Source organism: Pteropus medius, unplaced genomic scaffold (assembly GCF_902729225.1).
Source record: "Pteropus medius unplaced genomic scaffold, Ma_sr-lr_union100, whole genome shotgun sequence".
NCBI classification, from domain to species: domain Eukaryota; kingdom Metazoa; phylum Chordata; class Mammalia; order Chiroptera; family Pteropodidae; genus Pteropus; species Pteropus medius.
Window position 1 is genome coordinate 1,302,370 of NW_024340696.1, and position 19,883 is coordinate 1,322,252.

The following is a 19,883-nucleotide window of genomic DNA, read 5'->3' on the forward strand; positions in this document are numbered from 1 at the left end:
TCCAAAAGACTCATTTGTGTGGATGTATGAGACCATGGGAAAAAAGAAAAAGGGAAAAAAAAATCCATTTTTTAGGTTCTTATCAGTCTCCAGCTAAAACCCTGACTGGACTATAATCTGTCTTGTGCAGGAAAAGGCAAAAGTTTCTAAAAGTCTACATGACATTGTTGATACATGCCGTGCTATTCTGTGTCTTCAACATACTGATATTTTCTTTACAGAGTATGGTAAATCTTTGAGTTGTCTGTTTCTGTTTTATAAAGAGGATCTTTATGTGACCCCAGTGGGGGACTATCTGTTAACGATCAGGGTTTTTATTCCATCTTTACATTTCTATTTCTGAAGGTCCATCTCTATATTTTTTCTTATTACCACAAGAGCTTGACCTGAAACTGCTCACATTACATTGGATGACACCATTTTCTTCGTCCTTGAAAAAGAAAACGGGAATTTGTCCCACTAACTGGTGAATGGAAGACCTCTCAACACCGTCCCTGCTTTGATCTCAATAAACTTGGACTCTATTCTTCTAAGCCTTCATTAGTCATCTGGGTGTGTGAGTGTGTCTTGTTCTGTTTTGTTTTTCATAAAATTTTTAAACCATATATTTAGCCTGTGACCACGGGCCGAACCCTGAGCCTTCTGGTAGACCTTAGAATGGTCCTTCTCAACTATCTCCCAATGCTGACCTTACACTCGTACTGTGAATTTGGGAGGAGGTAAAAATTCTCCTCGTGGGCAGTTTTCCCAGTCACCTTGTGAGTAGACACCTGTCTACAATATTGTTCGAAACTTTTTTTTTTTTTATGACACCCTTTCTTTCTCTTCTCCCCTCTCCCACAGACTTCCCTCCCACTGGATCCAGGCTCAGAACCGAGACCTCTGTCCCTGGTGTTACCCGACTAGTGAACGGTGATTTCAAGTAGCGTAGTCCTTTTATGATTCACAACTCAGTGACCTTCCTAAAGTTTCGGGAAGCAGGGTTGTCTGATATGCACATTTCTTCTCTTGGTCATATTTTACTTTAGTGTCTCTCACCTTTAAAAAAGTGACTTTACTCATTTAGGGCTCTGTCCGAAATGCTTCCATTTTGCCTTTTTCTACAGTTAGGCTAATTTTGAAATGTATGAAATTCTATGCAACATTTATGTTGAGTTACCAATGGAAGCCAAAAGTTTCCCAAACTGCCAAGAATTATACAGGCCATAAATGAGACGGGAATACCTTTTAATTTAAGGTTGAGGGTGGGGTACAGGGTGGGACAAGAAAAAAGATTTGCCTAGACTTTTGTTGTATCTTGGGAACATTTTTTATTTTAGTTGTTGATGCTCTAAATTTCCAAATTCTGTATATTCAAATTTGATCATGGCGAATCTTCTTCAAAAAAGTAATAATAATCCGACTTTGTGGATATTAAACGGAAGGTTTGCTGTTTGATCTAGTTGTTACCAGTGGAGCAGTTTATGAAATATGTTCTATAAGATGTACATTTTTTCATTGTAACATAGAAATTGTAAATAATTGATTAAAAGTGCTGCATTTTGATGAATTTTTTCTAGCCATTTTTAAAGAGAAAACTAGGAATTGAGTATTTTGTGTACGGTATGTTTCCACCCTCCCTCCCCTTCTTCCTTCCCTCCCTCTCTCCCTATTTAATTTTCATTCGTCATGAGGTTTTTGGATTTGCCAATGATCTGCTGGAGATCATGTCCCACATCATAGAGAATAAAGCTGATTGTACCAGTCTTAAATTATTCATGATTCAATAAAATTGATGCTTATTTATTCAGATTAGTGGTTTGGCATTTATGTGCTAGAGCAAGTCCTTGTCAGAGTTCAATTTCAATGCCACGAGGAAGTCATTCTTACTCGGATGCAACAAACGCAGAGAGAGTCCAAAACATTTGCAAACCCATCTTTGCCACCATATCCTCAACATCCTACCTCCTCTCAGTTTCTCATCTCAGTGACTGCTGCTCACGTGGATCTTGTGGAAATGTGGGTTCTGATTTAGTAGGTTCAGGGTGGGGCCTGAAATTCTCACTTTCTAACAATCTCCTAGGCTGTGGGCCCCAGACTGCCTGTGAGTAGCAAGCGATGTCGGTATCCAGCATCCCCCGTCAACCCTTTGTCAAAAGAAAGACTTTTAATGTATTGAATACCTACTAATTGCCAAATGCTATCCCAGATTCCCCAATATAATCTGTAAAATGACCTCGAAGAGGTAAATATTCCCATTTTACAGATTAAAAAAGAGCAGGCTCAGAGAAAACAACTTACTGAGGATCCTGTAAGCCAAGAGGTGAGGGTTGGAGTTTCAGCCTCACCTCCAGACCCAAATCCTGCCTCACTGGACTGCCTCTAATCTTAGGAGCCCCGTTCCACTCCTAAGTCATCTCCCACTGCCTATACTCTGCTGTGGATGTCAGCGTTGCAGCTGACATCCACAGCAGAGTATAGGCAGTGGGAGATGACCTCATATCTCGGCATTCACTTCTAACAGCAGCAACAAAAATTTTAAAAGCAAGGTTTGAAGTGAGACCTGTGGGTTTGCTGTGAAATTGATCCTACACAGCTGGCTCAACTGCTAATGATGTGAAATATCTAACTCATAATGCACAACAATGGCCTACGGGGTGTGGAGAGATGAAGGAGCCAGATGTTCAGCATTGGCAGTTTGCAATGCCTGTCCAAAAAAAATGAAGGGGAGCTGGTGCAGTGGTTTAGCAAGTAGATATCCCGAATTTCCAAGATTTCCCGTGTCGTATTCTACTGCACTGCTTCACAGAATATTCTGATGATATCTAAGGAATATGATCCACATATGTGGAAAGCATAATGGGCCAGAGGACTTTTAAAAGAAAGAAAGAGTGGGAACTGTGCACTTAAATACTTAATGTGTGCCAGAGACTGTAGTGAGAATTTCACCTTCTCACATAATCACAGCACCTTGAAGAGGTGGACATTATTCTCCATTTTACAGGGAGAAAACCTAGATGAGTAATGTTAAATAACTTATGTAGTAGGAATAGAATTCTCAGTTTACCCGATTCTAAAACCCACGCCCATTCTGCCACATGACAGCACCACCATCACCTTAGGCTGGACCTTGAGGGAAAAGTACACATCCCTTCTGCATTAGTTGTGTAACCAATTACCAATTATTACTGTGTAACAAATTACCCCCAAAACTTAGCAGCTTAAAGCAACAAGTATTTTCTCATTTGGTATGGATCAGGGGTCCAGATGTGTCTAAGCTGGGTCCTCCGGCTCAGGGCTTCTCACAAAGCTACATCAACATGCCTTAAATATTTACAAGGAATGTTTGAAAGCAAGAAGTATATAAAACATTTAATGGTAAAATATTGCACATTTTCTTTTTCACATTGGGAGACAAAGATGTCTCTTCTCATTAACATCACAATAGAGACCCTAGTCAGTGCAAAGGAGCAAGAGAAATTAGGATTGGAAAGGAAGCAATTAGACTGTTTATGCACAGATATTATGTACTTCAATAATCGAAAATAATTCACAGATTATTAAAAATAAATTGAATAAATTTGCTGGACATAAAATCAGTACATGAAAATCAGTTGAACATCTCTGCAGCCAAAAGTTTTAAAATAACCTATTTAAGCACCAAAAATATCAAATACATAGAAATAAATATGATGTAAGATGTGAAAGATCTCTCAGTAGAAATCTATAAAACATTTTTGGGAGAAATTAAAGGAGACTCAAAGAAATGGAGGGATATATTATGATTATGGGTTAGAAGAATCAATGTTATGAAGATGTCAGTTCATCCAAAATGAACTATAGATTTGATGCACTCCCACTCAGAAGCCCAATGTAGCTTTTATCAAATTGACGAGATCATTTGAATATGTATATTGAAATGCAAAAGGTGAAGCATAGCCAATGAAGAATGAGAAGAGCCATTTTTCTACCAGATAGCAAGACTTGCTATTAAAGGTCATTAAGACAGTGTGGTATTGTTGCAAGAACTGACAAATAGTTTAAGAAAATAGAATAGAATAAACATTCCTAAATAAACCTAACATACGCCTGTTTTCCTACATGGAAACGTCTCAGACCAAAGGACCTATTTAATGGAGAAGGGAACTTGACATGGGACACATGCATTGGGATCCACTGGTTCCTACTATAAAGCTGGAGTTTGGACTGTCTTCTAAAAGGCTTGGTTGAGGCACCTGCTTGAGTAGGACATTCTGAGATGGAGCACTCTTCTCCAGAAAGCGGTATACATTTTCAACCGTCAGCCATTATTGGTTGCTGAGTGCCCAATTGCTAGAGTCCATGAGTTTGGGAACATAGGCATAGAGGTACGAGTGGTCCCCTTCAGTAAACCTGGGAAGTTTTTTTGCTTCCTGTTCCTACAGCTTTAGGCTCTGACTTTAGAGGCGCTTGTCCGTGGTGTGTGAGAGGCAGGCAGGGGGAAGGGGGGAGGAAGAAAATTTCGACCACTGAATTTTAAACTATCTCTGCTACCTGATTACCTGGGACTGCTCCCTCTGGTGGAGACAGAAGTTGCTATGCTGGCTGGGTAGTTGCTCCTGATTGTGATGAGAAACTAGGGATGCATCGTGCAAGCTCGGAGAAGTATGTCTGGAATTTGGAGAACCCTCAGAGATATTTCTTGCTGTTTCCATGTCTGGTGATAACTGTGAATGGAAACCTGCAGCCACCACTGCCCAACAAGGCCAAGATAAACAGTTACTCAGACCCTTCAGAAAGAAGAATGAAGATCTGGGTCATTCAGAACTGTGGGACAGCTGGCTGAGGGGGAGAGTAAACCAGAATGGAGGATTGAGAAAGGAGATGCTGGATAGCGGTTAACGGCCCTAGAACTGTTCCACTCTAGCAGTGAGACAGGCTTATTCCCCTAACCCTCCCATTCTCAGTTTTGTTTGTTTGTTTGTTTGTTTAGAAATTGTGACCAGTCACCACCTTGGAGCATCAATAGCAGACTGGATTCAATGAGCCAAATGAGTGGTCTGAGTATTGTAAGGCATGGGCTGCAGCAGACACTGTTGACAACTCAGTCGCTACCCCTGAAGTCCCCTGAGCCTGCAGTGGACAGCCGGCATGCTGACAACATCCCACCGCAAGCTCCTGCATCTCTCTGCTTCTCTGCCTGAGTCTTACCTCCCGTGCCACGTTCAGCCCAAGTGCAGAGCAGCCCACACGGGATGTAGTGCCCCAGGGACAGCCTACAACCAATAAGGTACGGGAGTTAGTGCACAATGCCCCACTTTCCCGTCTGTCTTTGGGACAAGTGGGGGACACATTCTGCGGACCCTTAGAGATTCTCCAATAGGATCGAGCCCCAGGTGTCCACAGTGGCAGTTAAGGAAACTTTTACTGGCTTTCTCCCTTCCTTGTCCTATGTTGTCTACTCCCTCACTCAGATGTATCACGAGGATGATGCACTTAAGGGCACACCCCCCAAGAGCGAGTCCAGCTTAAACTCTGTACCCAAGATACCTCACTCACCTCACCCAGCCCCCAGCCCTACCCTCGTGCGCTTCCTGACACCACAGCACAGATTAGCTATCCACACTTGAATCCTCTCCCAGCATCTGATAAGAGAACTCAGCAATTCCACTCTTAGTGGTTATTATTATGGATTAAATTGTGTTCGCTAAAAAGATATGCCTAAGCCTTAAGCCCCAGTACCCCAGAATGTGACCTTATTTAGAAATAGGGTCTTCGCAGATGTAATTAGTTAAGATGAGGTCATATTAGAGTTAAGGGTGAGCCCTGAAAGTAATAGGACTGGTGTCCTTATCGGAAGACAATGTGAAGCAATGAAGGAAGAACGTCGTATGAGACAGAGGCAGAGGTAGCAGCCGTGAAGTTGCAAGCCAAGGAGCACCAAGAAATGAGTTCCTTGCTTCCCTTGGAAGCTAAGAAGAAGCAGTGAAGGATTCTACTCAGTCTGAGGGAGACTTGCTGACAGTACTGTTTCAGACTTCTGGCCTCCTGAACTGTGAGAGAATAAATGTCTATTGTTTTTGTTTTGGTTTTCTTTAAATATTTTTTCTTTTTTCTTTTAAAAAACTTTTAAACTTACAGGAAAGTTACAAGAACAGTATGAAGAAAGCTTTTTTCCCCCCTGAACCTTTTAAATATCTATTGTTTTAAGCCACCCAATTTGTAGTACTGAGTTATGGCAATTCTAGGAAACTAAAACAGTTATATGCCCAACAGAAACGCATGTCTATATATATACATATATATGTATGTATATACCAGGAAATATGTACACAAGTGTTCACAGAAGTTGTACTGTTTATTATAACAAAACCCGGAAAAAAAACTGTACTTCCACTGACAGTAGAATGACAAAATCATATTAAGTCAGTGTCATACAGTGAAAATATTTGTGGGTGGATATTGAGTGAATGTTGCATGAAAGCGGCCAAATACATAAAGATGCTAAATGTATGGTTCCATTTACATGAACTTCACACTACCATTTAGGGCTGGGTGCCTGTGTAGGTCATAAAACTATAAAGAAAAGCAAGAAGGGCAGGGCCAGTGGCCAGAGAGGGTTGAAAGGCTTTGGGTTGCTGGCAGTGTCTTAGTTCTTGACTTGGGTGGTGGTTCACAAGCATTCACTTTGTAATAGATCATTGAGAGCTGTGTATCTTTGTTTTATGCACTTTTTTTCTGTGAGTATAATTACACTTCATAAAAAGGTTTTTAAAAAGCACACCACCCCAGGCTGCCCATCGGGTCACCGCACCCAGTGAGTGAGCAGGGCAGCCAAGAATGCTGCTCTAGAGGGTGAACAGATTGAGGTTTTTCACCTTTTAGCTCGCCTGCTAGAGGTTTGAATTCTTAGCAGTTGGTTCCCGAATCCATAAACTGAGGACACTATTTTTGTCCACCTTGACACTGAGATGTGAGCTTGGAACGTTAATGGCACTTCTGGACACCTCAACACCCTCTGGAGGAAAATGAGGCTAACCACACCTCTTGCAGGATTCAGGGAGGCGATGCACCCAGAGTGTGTCCATGCCGTGAGGTACTTCCCCCCTCTTCTTCGTCCTCCAGCTCTGACTTCCTTGGCTGTGCAATGTCTGTAGTGTCAGAGGCTGGAGCTGTGGAGCCTCAGACGCTGGAGCTGGGTCCAAAAGGGGAAGATGCAGAGAGGCACGTCTGGGCCCCAGGCAAAGGCTGGAAGACCACCTGATGGAGGAGCAGCAGAGAGATCCCCATCCTGGTTGGCAGGTGAGTTCAAGCAGTCTCTGGAGCTTGCTCGTGGAGTGGGATTGTGTGGGGCAGGGCATAGTGGAAAGAGCTTTGGGCTCTGGAGACCTGAGTTAACTGGTTCCTTCCCTGGCTGCCTCCGTCAGAGAAGTCCCACTTGCTCTCAGGGCCATAGTTTTCCCAGCAGTCTAAGGAAGGCATTGGACTAGCTCAGTGGTTCCTTAATGTGGCTGATCGCTGCTGGCCCAGCAACCACATTAGAAACAGACTGTGGCCAGTTGCCTTAGCCATGCGGAGTCAGAATGTGCTGGGGGCAGAGGCCTCTTCCAGCTCCTTCGTTCCAGGCTGCAATTACAGGCAGTCCTTTATACCTCACAGTAACCACGAGGGGGTAGCAAAGCTCAAGCAATGCCACAATGCCAATCCACTGGCTGGCTTGCCTTGTCCTCCCTGCCTCCCTCCCTTCCTTTCTCTAGGTGAAATATTAAAAACAAAACAAAACAAAACAAAAAACACAATTAAGCATGACTCCCAGAAGATTGGGCATAGTATTTTTCTCTCTGCCTCATTTTTGAAGGACCAAACTGCATTCCCTATAAAGAGAATAGGAATTTATGTGTTTCGGGCATCTTAAGCCAAGTAACTTGTTTTCATGGATTCATGTGATTCTTGTAACAATCATGTAGCATTGGCATCATCATCCCCACTCTATAGAGCGGCTGGTTAAAGTACTTGTGCAGGGTCTCGCTAATCAGAGACAGAGCAAGGACTTGAGCCCAGGCCCAGCCAGATTCCAAAGCTTAGAGTCTTACTCCTACACTGCTCCCCACCCTCCACCTGCAGCTGCCAAAGTGCTCACATCCATAACCTCATTGGTGGTCCACCTGGGCTCTGCAGGTGAGGCCCAGCAGGTATTATTACACTTAGAAGAGGAAACCGAGGCTCAGAGAGGGGAAGGAAATGGTCCCAGAACACACCCTGAGCTAATGGTGCTGCCAGAACAAGAACCCAGATGTCCTGGCTTCCTTTCCTGAGCAATTAAGAAAGTAGCTAGGCACACAGGCTTTGTAGCCATCCAGAATGGGGGCAAATCCCAGGTCCACTATTTGTAAGCTGTGACCCTAGGCAGGCTGCTACTCCCTGAGCCTCAGTTTGCTCATCTGTAAAACGGATGTTACAGGACCCACATGTAGTAAATGCTCTGTCTTTCTCAGTATCCATCATCTATTTCTTCCTAACTGAACCCTGATACTGTGCAGATATCTACCTCCTCCACCAGGTCATATGACTCAAGGAGGCTGGCCCTATTCTCCCCTATTCCCAGGGCGGAGTCCACAGTCTAAAGTTAAACCCAGTGCATTTCCTAGGGGTTGGGTCTTGAATAAACATACCATGCAGCGTGCAGGAGTCTTTCCAGAGGTGAGGACTTATGGGAAATTTATCTCTTAAGAGACATCCTCAGAGGAGATCCACTTCCTCTTCCTCTGACTTCTGTCATGCCTGGAAGTGACCTGGACCTGATCTTGTCATCTTGAGATCAGCTTTAGGATGAAGCAACCTGGAAGACAGCAGAGCAGAAGTAGAACTGGATTTACCCTTTGTTGAGGAGCCAACTCTCTCAGGCACAGCAGGAGCCCACCCTCCCTTTGGGCTTGCTGTTCGATGGAATGGTGCAGGGTATTGGCCAGAGTCAAGGTTTAATCACATTAGTCACAATAGTCACATTCCCACCTCTGGCCTCAAGATGGTCAGGTGTGTAGCAAAGGCAACACGCCAACAAGATCTCTTTAACTGCCGACCTCTGATTGCTCCCTTGGCTCGTCTGTGCTCTGGGTCCTGATGTGGGCCCTGGGCCCACCTCAGGTGTCAGGTCAATGGAAGAGCTTAGCAGGTGTCTGTTGGTTAGAACTCTTTCTCCCTCTGCTGCCTTCATCTTGAAAGTCTTAATAAATTTGAACAGGAAGCCCTGTGTTTTCATTTTGCGCTGGGCCCTGCAGATTATGTGGTAGATGCTAGTTTCGATTCATGGGCCTGAGTCACGCTGTCCATCCACTGAGCTGAGGGGTGGGGGTCGTCAGCACCACCCAGATCATGCGAACTAAGAGAAGAGAAAGCTCACTTCCAGAGGAATCAACATTGAAGTGCCATTACCAGAAGGAGGGGGCGGTTGGTGTGCACATAAAATTGGACAAGCATCTGAACAGGCATGGCAATGGGAGAGTTCCAGGTATGCAGGAAACCCTGAATCCTGTGGTCTGAGTTCTTCTTCACAGTGAACAACCCACAGTGTATGTTCCCACGACTGGTCATAGGACAACCTGGATGCACTCTTCACATGCCTGGCACCATGCTGAGCATTTAATATGCACTATCTCATTTCACCTTCACAATGACCCTAGGACATAAGTATTATTAACTCTGCTCATGACAGAGCAAACTCCAGCAAGTGTCTCTTCTTCCCATGTGGGAGAACCAGCTACAGAGTGCCACCCCCGCTCGGGGCCACAGTGGGGCGAGAAGTCTCCCCTGTACTTCCCGGCAGTCCTGTGCCTCCTGTCACAGTCCCCACCACTCTACTGCAACCGTCTGCGTCTCCTCCACAGAGACTGAGCTGGAAGCTTGCTGATTCCGCGATGTGGTTCTCGTGTCTGGAACAGAACCGAGCTCCTATCAGTAAATGAGACAAAGAATAAAGAAAGGTAGAAGAAAGCTCAGAAGTTTAAAGGACTTGGCACCAGGAAGAAAAATGAGGATGGCACTGAGGATGTATGGTGGAAAGAAGCCGAATGCAAGAAAGTTCAGAGGGTAAACTCCAAAGGTGTGCATGGAAACACAAAGTTACATCAGCAAGGGTGAAAAATACCTTACAATGAATAGCAGCAGGAACAAACAAACCTACCCTGGGTGTCAGATTGATAACAGAGCTTTGTATAATTCCATGGAGTTTAATTTTAGTGGGATATAACTTTGTGTATAGTTCGTAGGTGTGCTGACGGTAGCGGTATTAGCACAGTGGTCTCAATACCATTTTATGAGTAATGCCTATTAAAGCAAATATATTGTCTGGGGTAACAATAATTCTCGCATGCTGTGAGAAAAGGGAGATAAAAATATGGAATGGGGGAGGAAAGGAAGAACCCTGTGCTGCTGTATTAAATTAGAGATTATCAATATGATGCTGCCTTTCTCTCTTTCTCTCTCTCACCAATGATATTACAGTACAAATAAGCACAATTAGAGGCAGATCTTAATTTCTAAATATCATTCCCCACTAAAAAAAATAAACCCGAGTTATTGGAAGCAGTGGCTGATTCCAGGTACAAGGCAGAAAAATTACAAGGTTGGCCTGGAACATTTGGTTATGCCAGAAGGCATGGAAGTGCACATCTAAGAGACAGGGGAGTCAGCTTAAGGGGCTCCCACTGGCTAAGTCTGACACAACTGAGCAGCAAAAGGAATAATGGTGGTGATGTATCATAATGTAATTGTTTATAACAAAAATTTATGGGTCCACAGGGATAACAAAAGGCTAAGGGTACCACCACTCAGAGGCATACTGCTCAGCCATAGGCCTCTCTATTTTGTCAGGCAAGGCTAAAGGGGATCCCATCCAAAAGAAGCAGGGAAGACGAAGGAGAGAAACTGTACAGTTCTGCATACATAATATTATGAAGTAGAGACTTCATTATGAGAGAGGAAGCGCTTGCTCACCAATTTTTTTAAAATGGGAAACTGCACTTAAATTACAAATTTCCAGCTTCTCCTAGGCACGCTGACCTACACTCCCACGTGGAAACAATCAGCTAGAGCCAGCAGCAGCCAGTCTAATCAGCGGGCTCTGCCTCTCTAGCTTACCAGAGTCCCCACCAGTCATCTGCCTGGTTCCTGGAGGCATCGGAATTTATGACCACTAGTTTAAACTGTACCACCTCTGTGAAATAGTGTCTGTCAGTGGGAGTCAGGTGTGTGTTTGTGTGTGTGTGTGTGTGTGTGTGTATTTGACAGCATTTGACTCAATGTTTGCTAATGGGACAGTTGAGAGAATGAAGAGGTGAACTCCCACTTGTGAAGCCTAGCGTTAGAGGAACTCTTCCTGGACTTCACTGAGGAATTTGGGGCTCAAAGTTCTCTTTTCTGGGCCTAGAGTATCTGACCTCCCCCTACTTGTCATGTGGATGTCCCTTCTTTACCTCCTGTTCTGGGGCGTGGGGGGGAAGAGGAATCATGTGAAATAGGAAGAGAAGCAGATAGAACTGGAGTAAGACCACTCCCTAAGGCTAAGGAGCAAAGTTTTCCCAAAAATTGGTGGAAAGCTTCCTGATTAATTCATGAAGAGGGAGGCTCTTTTGAAGAGAGGCCAAATATAATAATAGGCTACAGTCGAAGGCAAGGTTAGGAACTAGAAGAAGGATTTAAGTTCTTAGATGCTACAGAAAACATTGGTAGTTGTCTACCCAATAGTTAGCCTACTCTTCTGACTAACAGAACCCCAATTTTATACCGGCAACGATGTGCTCAGTCACAGAGAGTAAGCCATGATTCACCTAAGCCAAACGGCAGCTCCTTTGCTTACGATGGATCTAGGCACGGGCATGGATCTGGTTCTGTCCAATGAGGCACGTCTGCTGGAGCATTCCAGGAAAGATTTTCCTCCAAGATAAAAGAGATTCATGTGAGGAAAAGGTTCCCTTTGTCATCGTCTCAGCTTCTCATCCCAGTTTCTGCCTCCAGACAGAAACCCAAAGCCCTGTGCCCATCTCCCCTCTGTTCCCCTTTACCAAAACCCATGTCCTCTTTCTCCCCACTCCCCCTCAGTAGGACATCCCATGTCCCCCATTACCCCCTCGCTCCTTGATTCCATTCAGAACCTATCCCTGAATCCACTCCAAGGTCCATGTCCGCCAGAGAAGACTTCACCACCTAAGATTACTCTCACCTCTGTCTTCTTCCTGAAGTCCAAGAGCACATGCTGTTAGAGCCCTCACCTGCCTGCCTATTGGCCAAACTGTTCTGTGTGGCTGCCTTGATCTATCACACAGTCTGTCAGGCATGGCATGGAGTGCAGGGCACGGTCATGTGTCCCATGTCTTTCTCTGCATCCCCCCCGCCCACACACACACCTGTGTCTGTAATCAGTGCCCACCAGAGCCTGCTGGATGTCTAACACCATCTCGTCACATACTATCCCTCTCATTTTCACTCCCACACCATCTTAGTCCTCGTCACCAAACTCTGCTTCTCTATTGATTCATCTTTTATCAGCCACAAACAGGCAGACTTTAAAAAACAAACAAACAAACAAACCAAGAACCTCGCTTAACAACACATACCTTTTCAGCTGCTGTTCCCTTACTCTGCTTCCTTCTGTAGCCGACCTGCTGGAAAACCTGTCTATACCTGTCTCCAGGGGCTTTTAGCCATTTTTCACTATGACTCATAGTAAGAAATACATTTTATGAAGCAATCCAGTGCACACACACTCGTATGTATAAGTGCACATACATATGTGCACCTGTACACACACAGCCACACAGAAACACACATTTGAAATGGAAATGTTTCATAAAGCATTACTCATGGAATGTACACTGAGATTTTCTATTCCATTCCATGCTGTGTCGTGCTATTTCATTTTTAAAAAACTGGCTGCTATAGAATTAATGTTTGTGTCTCCTCCCTTTAAACTTTTACTCACTTCTATTAAATTTTTTGGCATTGAAAAATATTTAAATAAATTTAAATAAAGTTCAAAGGACAGTATGATAAACTTTGTTCTTACCACTTAGAATTTATGTTAACACTATCATATTTATGTTAACACTATCATATTTCCTTTAGATTAAAAAACATGACAAAATCCAAGTCCCCTATATTCTCTCTACCCAGCTCCATTTCCCTTCCTCTTACTTTCAAAGCAAGAATTGGGTGTGTATCCTGTATATGTTCTTAAACTTCTTCTAAATCTATGTACATCTACAATGAGGTATGTTTTTCTAATTATTTGAAAATTTGGTATTTCACATTTAGGTTTTCAGGGTTTCAATTCATTTGGAGTGAATTTTTGCATATAATGTGAGCTCAGAATCAAAAGTATACATAATTTTGGGGAGCCATTGTTTCAACATCTTTAATTGACATGCATGTTTTATCTCCATTGATCTGAAATGGCTTCTCTATCAAACAGCACGTTTTCATGTACCTTGACTCTGTTTCTGGGGCATTTGTCTTCCCTTCGCTTCCATTTGGCTTATCCTCCCATTTCTCAAGTAAAACTGGTCTTCTTAGAGTCCCTGATGATTTCTATTTAGTTTGTTTCTATTCTCATCACTATTGACTTTTTAGAAATTTCAGGAAAGTTGGCATCCCCCTGCTTCTTGAAATGTTTCTCCTCTTTGCCTCTGTGACAACATATTCTCCTGGTTTTCCTCCTTCCACAGGGTGGCCTCCTTTCTATTTCCTTCCCTGTGCCTTTTACTCTACTCACTTCAGGCACAAGCTCCTTCTCCTGCTTATTCTCCAAACCTTTCTTTGACTTACAAAATAAAGTACACAAATAGTTCATGAACATGGTCCCAAAGTAGGCAAGTGAAACAAGGCATAACCAAGCAGGAACATGAAAAGTCTATTCAGCTCTGTCTATCACCCACAGAGGCTCTGTAGACAGCTAGGAATGTGGGGTAGAGAATGCGAGTTGCTCCCAATGTCCATTCTCCCCTTCGTCTTCTGTAATCAAGCCACCCAGAAGTTGGATGACATTTCCTGCCCTTACAGCTCTGTGTAGTTCTGTAACTGAGTTCTCGCCCAGGTGGAGAAGTAGAACTGGCATGTGCAATCACAGGGCTGTTCCCTCAAAGGACAGGACATGTCCTTCTCTTTCCTCCTTGCAACCGTTTGATAGCTAGAGCCACAGCATCCACCTCAGACCCTCCAATATGTGGGGGATTTTTTTCCACACTAAGCAACTCTCTGATGCTAGCTATGTGTCCTACAAGTCAATTCAATTCTGACACTGCTACCTGGAGATTGCATCAGATCCCACAGGTTAAGGGCTTAGTCCCACAGACTACTCCCACCCCACGTCAGATGTCGATCACAAGTCCAGGTTGTTACCTGAGCTTCTGACAGAGATTGGCTATAAGTTAGAGGTTCCCCTCAAGTGGCTCGCAGAACTCAGGAACCCAGTGTGCTTACTAGATTACGGTTTATTATAACAGGATGTAATCCCCTAACAGCCAGATGGGAGGGATACATCGGGCGAGGCATGGGGAAAGAAGCATGGAGCCTCCATGGCACAGCATTCTCCCCTCACACCTCTACGTGTTCACCGACCTGGAAGTTTTCTGGATCCTGTCATTTTTGGTTTTCATGAAGGCTTCATTACATAAGCACGATTGATTAAATCATCAGCCATTGGTGGCTAAACTCAGTCTCTAGCCCCTCTCCTTTCCCTGGAGGTAGAGGTAGGACTGAAAGTTCCAACCCACTAATTACATGATTGGTTCCCCTGGCAACCAGCCCCTATCCTGGGGTGCTTCCCAAAAGTCACTTCATTAACATAAACTCAGGTGTGGTTGAAAGATGTTTCTTATGAATATCAAGACACCTTTATCACTCTTATCACTTAGTAATTTCCAAGAGTTTTAGGAGCTTGGTGCCAGAAACCAGGGGCGAGACCAAATGTGTGTGTGTGTGTGTGTGTATATATTTGTATGTTTCTTATTATAAGTCACAGTATCACAGACCCTAACATGTACTGAGGAAGACAGAGGAAGATCGAGAAGGGCTGAGACAATAATGATCTTGGAGCCACCATTCCAAACGCATACTTGTATACAGAGAGAAATGTGCAGTTTTGTAAACTGTCGTCATTTGGGATTTTCTCTCATTTACACCTCAAATTGATCTACTTCAGGCTACATGCCTTTAGGATCTTTATTAACAAGTGTATCTTTTCTTTTTCATAAATGAATCCATATATGGCTCTGTGGCTGGCTTTTTTGCTGAACAATACATTCCTCCATCTCCCTAACTTCCCATGTTTAATTCATTCCCACAACCTGTTGATTTTTTTTTTTTTTGGTCCCTCAACCTCTCTTCACCCTCACTGTCACTCTCTTTGTCCCAGCCACCATAATTTAACTAATGCCAACTGATCATTCTGCTTCCGCTCTTGCCTATAGATAGAACCAGTTCATTCTTTAATCTATTCTTCATCAAATGTTCAGGATGATTTAAAAAAAAAAAAAAAAGCCTCATCATGTCAATCCATGCTCAAAACGCTCTGTACTTTCCAGTTCCATCCATGTAAAATGAAATTTAAGTCCCTTAATAGGCCTGCAAAGCTCTGAGCAGTATACTCTTTGCCCACCTGTCCGACTCCATTTTGGTCCAGGCTACAACTCTTTTTAAGCACATTTTATCTCTTGGTTCTGTTGAAGCATTTCCCACCTCTTCATGCAGACTGTAGTAAGCCATCTGGAGCATCCTTTTCATAGTATGTGTCCCACTGGCTCCTTCTGTCTGTTAAAACATCGCCTCCTTAAAGACGCTTTCCCTGCCTTGCTTTGTACCCAATTTGTAATTATATATGCATTTGTTTATTAATTTGGTTAGTCTTGTCCTCTCCCACTGAAATGCAGGCTCCCTGAGACCAAGGACTCTTTATTTCAGGTATCACTCTGTACTCAGCAACAACCACAGATCCAGACAGAAAAGGCACTCAGTCAATACTTGTTAAATGAAGGAGTCCTCACTTAGAATATAGAAACCATCTTCACTGCTTCCAGGCTGTGCCAGCTTGAGGAAACCAATCAAACTTTCTGAGCCTATACAGAACATGAGGAAGATGAAACCTGTCCTGCTTACCTCATGGGGTCGTAAAAAACAAATGGGATGATGTAAGATAAAAATTTGAAATTCTGAACAAATGAGAAGGGTTAATTTACTATTGAGGCAAAGGAAACTTATGTGAGAACTTTGTATGAGAACTTATTTCCTCAAGTATGTGTACGTAAAATAGGCATCTAAAAATTAGTAACTGTTCGTTCCTGGTCATTAATCCTGCAACGACAGTGTTAAAGGGAGGGTTTTCTTGGAATATAAACCTTAGCACAATTTACGTCATCAACCCTAGTAAATGAGTCCTTTTGACTTGAGAATGAGGAGTTTAGTAGCAGCTGTGGTTAAAATGAAACTTTTTGCTAACAATGAAAACTCAGCTCTCTCGCTCCTTGATCTGCTTTGCTTAGTTTGTTAGTGATTGCTGGGGTGTGATACTTACAGAAAAGTTTAGTAATGTGTAGGGGGTGGCCTGTCCTTTCTTTTGGGATGCCCATGTGGTGTAAATAATCCTCTTTTAATCACAGTCTAAACATGGTCCTAAAACAAGATGTTTGTGCCAAAAAGAATTCCAGGAGGCATTACCCTGAGGGTTGGGGACAGGGCAGTAGGGATGAGTGGGGTAAATAATAGAATCATCAGCCCCAGGGAGCTTGAGCAGGGGGTGGGGTGCACACTTTTGTTGCTTTGGATTACCAAAGAATGAATGGAAACTTTGTTTTTCTTTTTAATAAGCACCCTACTCTAAAAGCATTTTTGTCATTTAAACTCTAAAGAATATGGTTGTGTTTTTTCCTTAGCAACACACACAAACACAGCTAACTATAGAAACACATGTGGTTTTTATAAAAAAATAAACTTTTTATTTTGGGATAATTTTGGATTTACAGAAAAGCTGCAAAGATAGTACAGAGTACCTGTGTGCTCGTCACTCACCTTTCCTAATGTTGACATCTTACCTCATCATGGTACTTTGGTCACAATCAATAAACCGATATTGATACATTGTTATTAACTGAAGTCAATGCTTTATTCAAATTGCCTTCATGGTTTTTTTTTTCAATTTTTTTGTTTGTTTGTTTTGTTTTTACCGAATGTCCTTTTTCTGCTCCAGGATCTCATCTGGGATCCACATTGCATTTCATTAGGCTTGTTTTTGCATCCGCATCAAAAAGTCATTTTTTTTCCTTTTAAAGGAAAACCATCAACTTAAAATCAAGAAAACTTTTTTTTTTCTTTTCGGAGAGTATAAAGTTGTAGACTTATGTAGGTCTTTGCCAGGAAAACCATTTCTATAGTTAATTAACACTGTCTTTCCAAATTCAGATTGTATGACTCAGCTATAGATACTTGTTAAAGGAAAGAGAGTAAATATTTACCAAAAGGGGTCCCTCTTTGAGTCTGAAGTTGGTAGTGGTGTGGGGGAAGGAGTGGAGATTCAGGTTCTCTAGTGCAGTGCCTCTGCCCTTAGTGGAAAGAGAACATGCTGTAATCTCTGCTGTCTGGATAATTGGGGGAAAGTTACTCACCCTCAGTTTCCTATTCTGTCACATGCAGATATTGATCCTTCTATGCAGGGTTGTAGTACAGGTTAGAGGCAAAGTAATTTTTTTTAATCTTTTTTTTTTTTTTCAGGTAAGGAAACTCTTGGTTGACCTCACAGATTGCAAGGACTTTGTCAGCTTGCAATCTCTTATTTTTTATTTTTTATGCCTACAGCACCTGGTCTTCCTAGGTAGTCTCCCATCCAAGTACTGACTAGACCAACGCTGCTTAGTTTCCGAGATCAGACGGGATCAGGCTTGTTCAGGGTGGCATGGCTGTAGTAGATGCAAAGTAAATGAAAGCTTTAGCACTGTGTCCAGTACTTTAATGCAGTAGCCATTCTTGTTATTCTTTTATATTTAAAGAAAGGGAAAGAGGCATTTTGGAAATGTTTTGCTTAGTGGCTGCTTGTTTTAACTTATTGCTTCTGAAAAAACCATTTTCTTACACCATCACTCTCTACAAACACATTCCAGAAACATCCTTTCCTTTGCTCTTTCTTGTGTGTCTTTCTTGAAACAATGATATGTGGTTTTCTCTTCCTACCCAATCAAAATCTTAACCATCCTTCAAGGCTTTGGGCAAATTTCTCCACAAAGCCTTCTCAGATGCTCTCAGTGCCGGGAAAAGGACATATCCAGGAAGATCTCTAAGTCTGTTTCCTTATCTGTGAAATGGGATTTAAAATAGTCATAATGTGAACTAAAGGAAATGATGTATATAAGATGTCAATCATCACATCTAGCACATAGTGTGTTCCTCTAAAGAAAAATAATAATAGCTTTTCATTTAGATAGTGGTGGTGAGAATGAAAAAAGAGCAGAAAATCTATTAAGGACTTACATGTAGGGACAGGCCTTCATGGTTGATTCTTTGTATGGAGTTTCGGAAAAGAGAAGGAGAGGTCAGGCACTTAGGTCTCTAATTTTTGAGCAAGAGAAATGAAAGCACTCATGGAGTTAAGTAAAAGAGTTTTAATTTTTTGTTTGTTTGTTTTGGGGGGAGTTGTGGGTTTTTGTGTGGGTTTTTTTGTTGCTTTTTGCTTTGTTTGAATAAAGTGTCACATCTAGAAGATATGGCACTTGGTCCTGGGCATGTGGAATTTAACAAGTTCTTGGGACACCCAAAGGCAGATATCCAAAGACTGTTGACTCTCTGAGTCTGGAACTGAGGAGAGAGATCTTTGAGTGTCTTTTTTTTTGTTTGCTTTTGTTTTTTTGTTTTGTTTTGTTTTTGTCATCAGCCTAAGTAATCCTTCAACTCTTTTGAAAGATTTATAATTTACCTGTGGTTTAGACTCTAGAGTCTGACTCTCCTTTTATTTTTATTCACTCAACACATATCAAACACCTATATGTGTTGGGGACTATACATGACGCTAGGGAAACACTATGCAAAACGGACATGGTCCTCAGCCTTGTGATGCTCAGCTGAAAGGAACACTAAAATGAGCCCAAATTCGGCATTTGTAGTTCTTGAGAAGTAAAGCTTTGTGAATGCAGAAGAGTAGCATATGTATTTTAAAAATCTTCAGAGTATTTTTTTTTTTCCTTTTCTGGGTTTTAACTTTTACTAATATAGAAAAAAACTTCACTTACATCATATAATGCTTCTTGCTTTCAATTCTACATTGTTTTATAATATTGCTACAAAAATATCATTACCTAAAATTTCCCCCCATTGCTGGATTTTTAACTCTTCTAACTTTTTATAATTTACTTAAAAATTTTTTAACTGAGCTTAAAAAAAACTCTCATATTATAAAATGTACTATCTTAACCATTTTTAATTTGCAGTTCAATAGTGTTAACTATATTCACATTGTTGTAAAATAGATCTCTAAAACTTTTTCAGCTTGTAAAACTAACACTCTGTACTCATTGAATAACAATTCCCTATTTCCCACTCACCCCAGCCCCTGGCAACCACAATTCTACTTTTTGCTTCTATGAGTTTGACTCCGCTAGATACCTCACATAAGTGAAATCACAGAGTATTGTTCTTTTTATCCCTAGCTTATTTCACTTAGCATAATGTCCTCAAGGTTCACACATGTTGAGCATGTGACAGGATTTCTTTCCTTTTTAAGGCTGAATAATATTCCATTGTGTGTATACACCACATTTTCTTTATCCATTTGTCCATCCTTCAATGGACATTTGGGTTGTAGAAGCTGTTGTGAATAATATGAATGTGAATACCGCTTGGCTATTGTGAATAGTGCTGCAATGAACATGGGTGTGCCTCCAGAGTACTTTGAT

At 42.1% G+C, this 19,883-nt stretch overlaps 1 pseudogene; it reads right to left on the minus strand.

The window, feature by feature from the left end:
- Positions 1-17,787: 17,787 nt before the first annotated feature.
- On the minus strand, positions 17,788-17,905 carry LOC120610297 (uncharacterized; annotated as a pseudogene).
- Between the last annotated feature and the right edge of the window lie 1,978 nt (positions 17,906-19,883).